The 7,133-nt window shown below is 42.0% G+C and overlaps 1 protein-coding gene across 2 annotated transcripts in view; it reads left to right on the top strand.

Annotated features, from left to right (window-relative positions):
- The first annotated feature begins 3,032 nt into the window (after positions 1 to 3,032).
- gpd2 (glycerol-3-phosphate dehydrogenase 2 (mitochondrial)) overlaps positions 3,033 to 7,133 on the top strand; it is a 122,725-nt gene continuing 118,624 nt past the window's right edge. Inside the window, exon 1 of one of the 2 annotated variants that reach the window (XM_067987437.1) lies at positions 3,033 to 3,160. The gene's annotated coding sequence lies outside the window, so the exon portion shown is untranslated. Of the gene's footprint in view, positions 3,161 to 3,582; positions 3,671 to 7,133 lie in introns of those variants that run through there. The other variant, XM_067987438.1, reaches the window with a different exon arrangement.

The following is a 7,133-nucleotide window of genomic DNA, read 5'->3' as shown; positions in this document are numbered from 1 at the left end:
TGCAGATGTGGGATCAACTTCCATGTATGCTGACGACATCTTCTCTACCACCTCTCTTGACTCTTCCACTGCCTTTGTGTTGTCAGACTGCTTGTCTGACATCTATAAGAGTTTACAGCACAGAAGGAAGCTATTTGGCTCATCGTGTCTGTGCTAGCTCTTTGCTAGAGCAACCCAAAACTAATCCCGCTGCTCCGGTTTCTTCCCATGGCCTTGTATCTTCCTCTGCTTCAAATACTTATACAATTTTCCCCTAAAAGATGCAATGGTCTTTGCCTTAACTACTCCCATTCCATGCTCCAACAACATTCTGTTTAAAGAAATTTCTCCTAACCTCTCTTCTCACTCTCTGAATAACAATTTTAAATTGACAACCCCCTCATCACTAACTGTCCAACAAAAGGAAATAGTTTTTCCCTATTCACTCTAAGGGTCTTAATAATTTTTAAAATTTCTATTAAATCTCTATTTAGTCTTCCCTGTTCTGGTGGAAATAGGCCCAACATCTCAAATCTCTCCTCATATCTATAGTTTCCCATCCTTGGAATCATCCTGGTGAATCTACGCTGTACAGTCTATGGCTTTAATGTCCTTTCTATAATGGGACATTCATAATGGCACACAATATTCTAAATGTGGCATAAGAAAGGTTTTGTACAAATTTACCAATACTTATTCACTCCTGTACTCTGTATGCCCTTATTTATAAATCCCAAAATGCTCTTGCCCTTCTTGATGGCTTCATCTACCTGCACTCACACTTTCATGGAAATTATATATTTGAACCCCGAGGTCTCTCTGTTCATCCACACCCTTCAATGTCGTTCCATTGAGTGTTTACTCCCACTCCCTGTTTTTTCTCCCAAAATATACTACCTCACATCTTATCCACATTAAATTGTCTGACTATTGTGGTAACCCATCTATATCTATTTGAAGTCTCTTACAGTCCTCCTGATTGTTTGGCAAACCCCATACTTTTTTGTCTTCAGCAAATTTTCAAATTGTGCATCCTATGCCCAAGTCCAGATCACCTATATAACAAGAACAAAAGCGCACCCAGGACTGACCCCTGGGGGACAACACTTCCAACTCTCTTCCAATCTAAGTAACAGCTATTAGTCTAACTCTGTTTCTTGTCCTTCAGCCAACTTTCTATTCATGCTGCTACATTTCCTCTTATACCAGATGCCTGAATTTTTCACAGACCTCTTGTGAGCCACTTTATTAGACACCTTCTGAAAATTAGTTTGCATTATATCTACTGCATTCCCTTTATCTATCTAATCACTTCTTCAAAAATCTTGAAAAAAATTGTCACTCAGTAGGCCAGGTAGCATCTGTGGAGACAATAAACAAATGATTGATTGAGGTGCGGAACCTTCATCAATATTGGAGGATATTACAGATGAACGGTATTTTAAAAGGAACAGAACAAAGTGAAGGAGGATGGGAAAAACACGCTTGTGCGCACACACACACTTAAGAGAGATGAAATTGAATGACCTATAAAATGATTCAGTGGAAAACAGAAGATGGTTAAATGGAGTGATATTAACATGAAACAATAGGAGGCATAATGAGAGAAATCAAATAAAGATAGTTATGAAACACAGAGAATGTATGAATAGCTCAGGTGGTTGGGGGTTGAGGTAAGGCATGTAGAGATAGAAGCATGAAAAACTGGCAAAGTCCGGAGTAGGTTCCAGTAGCCCATGAGCCTTGGTGAAAAAGAAAGCAGGTCAACACCAAGGATGCAGACTGCCCTGCCAGTAGCATATACTGACAGGTTTCACGATTTTGCAAATAAGGTCAGTCAGTTTCCATTGTGTTCACATGGCACTTCACATAATGCTGCTTTACAGATGTGCACTAGGTGCATTGGCCAAGCTTTATGTTCTGTCTTGGGTGAGCTGCAATTTCCTCAGTTAAACACTGGGAAGACTGAAGCCATCGTCTTTGTCCCCCACCACAAACTCCATACCCTTGCCACCAGCTCCATCTCTCTTCCTGGAAACTATCTCAGGCTATCCCAGTTCTATTGAGCCCTGATTCTATTCTCTAGATAAAAATGATCAGATTTACTGCTCAGTGATGTCAAATTTGACCGCCTCAGACTTACTCCTCCAATGTTGAACACACATCAGTGCCTATATATGTTATATCTTTACATGTTTCTTTGGGGAAGGGACTAAGTGATGTCTCTTTGGGGTTGTGTTGGCTCCAAGGTGATATATCTGATAATGGGATATTAGAATGGAGTTGATCTGATACCTGAGCCAGGGGGTTCCACAATACCCAGAACACTATTGATGATTTTCTAGCCAGCCTGGCTCATTGTTGGTACCCAGAGGAATACACGTGGGGATGTAATTCTTCCAATTAGGCTGCAGCTAACAAAATAGGGGCATTCTATTTGGAAAAACAACAGGATACATACCAGTACCATGTGCTGGTAAGCTGCATGATTTTAACTGGTTAAAGAATCCAGCAGTACTTCTTTGTCACTTGGCTACTGCCCATCTGTGCTTAGGCCCAGGTAACTGCGGTGTACCTCTTTGGCAGAGTGTGCATCCCATTTAAGGCAACAGAAACTATAGTTATGCAGATTTCTCAGTAATTTGATTTGGATAGTCTTAAACATAGAGTTGTGTTTCTATGTGTGTCAGAGTACTGAATAGCCAAAAACAAAATGTCAATTTTTTTTGCCCCAAATGCTTATGTGAGATCAGCAATCATGTGCAATGATTCCGCTCCCCTGATAATTACATTGCATCAACACAAGAAGTATTGTATAACTCGGACATTGGTTTCAATAAAGGTATAAAAGATATGACTGTACTGTGATCTGCAATGACACAGCCACTCGGCATCCTACACTTTGGAATTGCTCACTGGGCAAGGCGAAGATATCGTGATATATTAAAAAAAACTCCCTGTGCGGTTCTGATTGGTGCTGTAAACACAAAACCGATCCTACATTGGCCGCAACGGCGCATCCCGTTGGGTTACTTGAGCTGTCAATCTCCGAGTAAGGTCATGATCGGATAAACTGCCAGAAACGGTATCATACAACATAGTGCAAAGCCAAGCCTGCTATATTGGGGTGGAGATTGTGTAATTTTGAAGCAATTTGGAAGGACACCGACACTGTATTTTGGTGAGTACACTGAATGATTAGCGACGGGCGGTTAATCGGGGTCCTGGAGTGTTGAAAAAATGTACCAAGCGGGGTGACATCCTGCTTCCCTGACACAGCGGCCGGGATCGCAATGATGGGCATCTGTCTTCAGGTAAGGTTAGTGAGGCACGATGATGATGTCGTCTCAGTGAGGTTTCTTATGCAACGCTGACCGTTTGTCCGAGTAATTATTCGGGGGGGGGGGTTCTCTTTTCTGTGTTAAATATATAGAAGTTATGTAAAGGCCACCCTCAGCCGTTGTTTTCCTGCTTCCCTTTTTGTTGCCGTCCTCCGCCCTCCGCTGTTGAACCGAGCTCTAACCCCGCCCGCTGCCCCTGATTGGGGCTCTTTGCACTGGCCACCGGCTGGTTTGGACGTCGGGAGTTTTGAGTGGCTGAAAGGGGCGTCAGTCGTGGGGGTGATAAACACCATAACCTTCCCAGGAACTGGGCAGGTGGTTCCCAGGTTCCGAAAGAGTCTCCGCAAGTCGTAAGTGTGTGGGCAGGGAGAAGTATTTACTTGCAATGTCTTTTGGAGGGAGGAGTGCACTTGGTAACTTCTTTATCACAGTAGGTACAGCACAGAAGGAGGCCATTCGGCCGGTCGTGCCTTTGCCGGCTCTTTGAAAGAGCTATCCAATTAGTCCCATTCCCCTGCTCTTTCCCCATAGCCCTGTGAGTTTTTTTCCCTTCAAGTATCTATCCAATTTCCTTTTGAAAATTACTATGAATCTGCTTCCACTACCCTTTCAGGTAATGCATTCCAGATCGTTACAACTCGCTGCGTAAAAAAGATGTTTTCTCATTTTCCCTGGCTCTTTTTCCGATCACCTTAAATCTGTGTCCTCTTGTAAATGGGCCCTTCTGCTACTGGAAACAGTTTCTCTTTATTTACCCTGTCAAAATGGTTCATGATTTTGAACACCTCTATCAAATCTCCCCTTAACCTTCTCTGTTCTAAGGAGAACGACCCCAGCTTCTCCAGTTTCTCCAAATAATTGAAGTCCCTCATCCCTGGTACCATTCTAGTAAGTCTCTTCTGCACCCTCTCTAAAACCTTGACATCCTTCCTAAAGTGTGTTAATGAGAATTGAACACAATACTCCAGCTGAGGCCTAACCAGTGTGTTATCAAGGTTTAGCATAACTTCCTTGCTTTTGTACTCTATGTCTCTATTAATAAAGCCCAGGATCGCAAATGCTTTTTTAACAGCCTTCTCAACTTGTCCTGCCACCTACAAAGATTTGTGTACGTGCACCCCCTGGTCTCTCCGTTCCTGCACCCCCTTTAAAATTGTACCATTTAGTTTATATTGCCTCTCCTCATTCTTCCTATCAAAATATATCACTTCACACTTCTGTGTTAAATTTCATCTGCCATCTGCCTGCCTCTTTCACCAGTCTGTCTATGTCCTCCTGAAGTTTGTTACTATCCTCCACATTGTTTATTACATTTCCGAGTTTTGTTTCATCTGCAAACTTTGAAATTATGCCCTCTACACCCAAGTCCAGGTCATTAATATATATCAAAAAGAGCATTGGTCCTAATACTGTTCCCTGGGGAACACTAGCATTACTTTATGCCAGAGTAATCCTTGTTCTTTTTGTCTATTATATTAGTTAGTGCCATACTTTTTCATATTTGTTGGGATATGTGGGTGAATTTTACAGGTACAGACTGGAGTTTCCTCCACATTTGCGCCCAGAGACAAGTGTAATCTGGGTGCAAACCAATTACGTGGCGTAAAAGATTGTGGAAATTTGGGTGTAAGTAAATTGCATGGATAGCTACAGTACCGTCAAGTCTCCTTGATCTTTTCCGTCCGTCCATCCTGCCGGAACGAATCTGCCCCACAAAACTGGCCTCACCCCTAACTCTCAAATGTGCGTATCCTCCAATTGCGCTTGTTCAATATTGCAACCAGATTTTCAGGTGCAGCAGGAAAGAAAGTAATGCTTCTGTTTTTTTATTGCAATTTTTTTGTGTTTTTAAAAAAAAATTGTTCCTTGGAATGGATTTGTATGGCACATTAAAAATTGAAAAGCTTCCCCTATTGCTGGTTCCTAAGCATGCTGTGAATAATGGTTAAATGAGTTGAAACTTACTTTAAGTATGAAAATCTATGGTGTAGGTTCAGCGCTTTCTTTGGGCTTTGAATGTTTATGATGACATCTGCTGTTATGCGACCATTTATGCCCATCTCTAATGAGTTTGGGAGGATACTTGGGCGTAACTTGACATTGTCAAAACGGGTGTGACTTTGGTGCATTTTTGGATCTTAACTTCCATGTTGCGCTCATGGAGGAAACTTCAGGCCACAATGTGTAAGCTGCTGTGTTTGTTTAGAGTAGTTTTTGCGTGGATATTATGGTATATGAATGCTTATGCCAGTACAGTATTGCATCTTCTTGCTAATACTAAAGCTGTTCCTTTGGAATTACTATTTAATAAGATTATTTAAAAAAAGTAAGAAATAACTTATATAGCTCCTTTATCATATCTCACAGAAACATCCCAGAGCACTTCACACAATGAATTGCTTTGAAATGCAGATATGTGTAAATGAATGTGGTAGTCATTTGCTACAGAGGTTGGTCTCACAAAAGGCAAACAGGTGAAGGAACAATTAATCTGTTTATGGTGGTGTTGGTTGAGGGGAAAATGTTGGTGAGCACACCAGAACTCCCTGTTCTTCTCTGAATAGCATTGTGGCATAATTATTGTTGGCATAATTATTGTTGGGACCTCAGTTTAACATCTCATCTGAAATACGGCATCTCCCACAATGTAGCATCCTTCAGTACTACACTGACTGACAACTGGATTAAAAGCTCCCATCCAAGAGTGGGGCATAAACGCACAACATTCTGGCTCAACTGAGCACGACCAATGTGAGATCACACTGAAAAGGAAGAGATCATGTGAATATATTACAACTACCCCTGAACATACTTTAAAACTTAATTTGTTCAAATTAAGCACTTAGTTGATTTTATTTTCAATTTATGAGTACACTGGCAAAGCAAAGCCAGTTTTACATAACAACCAACGTGATTGCCACAGGTTAAATTTTATCAAATAACTATAATGCAGGGGAGCAAGTCCTCCCAGTAAGACAAATCAATCTGTAAGAAGCTCTCATGTGAATAAAGTTTTGAAAACAAGAAAGAGCGAGTTCTAAGCCTGGAGCTGGAAGCTAAAATGTGGAAGGTCACATTTTGCAGTTAGAAGTAGTCTGAATAAAATGTAATTCCAAAAACAAGTAAGTCAGTTCACGAAAGCGACAGCAGGGCATATGGTTTATTGTATTTTCGAGGCGAGAAGTGAGATTGAGTTGAATAAGTGGAATTTGCTTTGACTGTGCATCCACTTGTGGCCTGTGAAACATTGACAGTTGTTGCATGCTGCCTCTTCATCCAAGCCACCATTAACTCTTGACTCCACAGTCCCTTCTGAATAAACAGCTCTCCTCACCATGCTAAATAGATAGGGGGTGATTTTCAACTTGGCCGTTCATTGTATGAAAAACGGGCGGCTGTCATTTGAATATTGTGGTGGATGGGGGTGGGTTGGGACCTCAGCCGTTCCTTGGATGCCCAAGGGCTGGCTGATGCAATTTTCAGGTGGGCCTTTAAATGTGCAAACGACATGCCTCAACTTTAAGTTCGAGCAGGAGACAGTTCAAGTCGGGGTCCCACAGCGATTGCAGTTTTGAAGTAAGCGGAGAGTGGCCAAACCAACAGTCCTTGAAGGAATCGCAGATGGCCACTCCACGAAAGGGCCTTAATTTTATTTTTGTGGAGCCAGGAGGAGCATGCCTGATATGCCAGCCAGCTCAGCATAGGAGTTGGCTAATTACACACCCACCAAACAACCGGCGAGCTTGAGCGGAGTGCCCGAGCTCATTTGGCGCCTGCAGCTCGCTGGCCACATTCAAATGATGCCTGAACCTA

Source organism: Heptranchias perlo, chromosome 7, assembly GCF_035084215.1.
Source record: "Heptranchias perlo isolate sHepPer1 chromosome 7, sHepPer1.hap1, whole genome shotgun sequence".
Taxonomy (NCBI): Eukaryota; Metazoa; Chordata; class Chondrichthyes; order Hexanchiformes; family Hexanchidae; genus Heptranchias; species Heptranchias perlo.
This window is presented reverse-complemented; position numbering and strand designations above follow the sequence as displayed.